Raw genomic sequence first — 1,150 nt, forward strand, 5'->3', positions numbered from 1 at the left:
ACGCGCTCCGGGTGTGATTTGTAAGCCATTGGGTCCGAGACGCGAACCGTGATCGACTACATGGGAGTCCAGTGACATAGCCATTATGCTAACCGCTGGTTCCCGAAATTCTTGGTTTTATGCACCAAAGCCTAAGGTCAAAATTATATAACCATGAATCATGTAAAATATCATTTTTCCACTGAGTCACTTTAATATCATTCACTATGAAAACACTGCATTTCAAATAGCATGGTGACACCTATCAATCATTCCTATTAAAGGATAAAGAAGAGCCAATTAAAGCAAATTACATTTGTTTTTGATATAGAAATACACAGTGTGGGTTAACACATATTTGTTATGCATGTAACTTACTATATTATCTGAATTTAAAACTTCTCCACTTTCACCTGATTTATTTAACCCACAGAGCGGGGTTGGGAAACTGCATAAAGCCTGTGGGCCCAATGTGGACCACCAATAGTTTATCATATGGCCCCAAATTAAATACGTTTTGGGTTTTTTGTTTAAATCTGCCAGAGTGTGGGGTGGGGCGAGAAAGCACTCCCATGGAGAATGGTCATGCCACAGTCCTCTCTCCTCTCTCTCTCTTCCTCCCTTAGGGATTTTGGGCATGAGCGCGCATGCGCCCAGCATGTTTTTCAAGCACCTGGGTCTGAGATTTGAACCACGCAGCCGGCCATGTGGTATCTAGCTGCCTTAACCACCATACCAAGGGCTGACTAGATATTACTTTTATAGAAGAAATTTTGCAGTCAATTTTGATGACAGGGCATATTTGAATCTCAACTAAGTGAAACGTTATTCCCCCATCCAAAAAACATTCTAATAATACATGTATTACAAAAAAATTAAACTTAATTATTATACCTTGAATTTTGTCAATTAATACAAATTTGTTTATTATAAACAAATTTTATAATAAACAAATAATATAGACTGTCCTTGATATTAATAATGTTATTCTCTCTGGTCAGCTTCAAAAAAATAAGGGAACCAGCAGTTAACGTAATGGCTATGTCACTGGACTCCCACGTAGTCGACCGCGGTTTGCATCCCGGACCTGGTGGCTTAAAACTCACGCTGGGCGCGTGTGCGTGCGTGCCCAAGATCCCGAGAGGAGAATGGAGGAGAAGAGATTGCGGCA

The 1,150-nt window shown here is 40.3% G+C and overlaps 1 protein-coding gene across 1 annotated transcript in view; it reads right to left on the reverse strand.

Annotated features, from left to right (window-relative positions):
* PLS3 (plastin 3) overlaps positions 1-1,150 on the reverse strand; it is a gene marked incomplete in the record, with an annotated part of 72,858 nt that overhangs the window by 52,568 nt on the left and 19,140 nt on the right.

The sequence above is a fragment of the Tupaia chinensis genome, unplaced genomic scaffold (genome assembly GCF_000334495.1).
Source record: "Tupaia chinensis unplaced genomic scaffold, TupChi_1.0 Scaffold143886_1, whole genome shotgun sequence".
Lineage (NCBI taxonomy): Eukaryota > Metazoa > Chordata > Mammalia > Scandentia > Tupaiidae > Tupaia > Tupaia belangeri.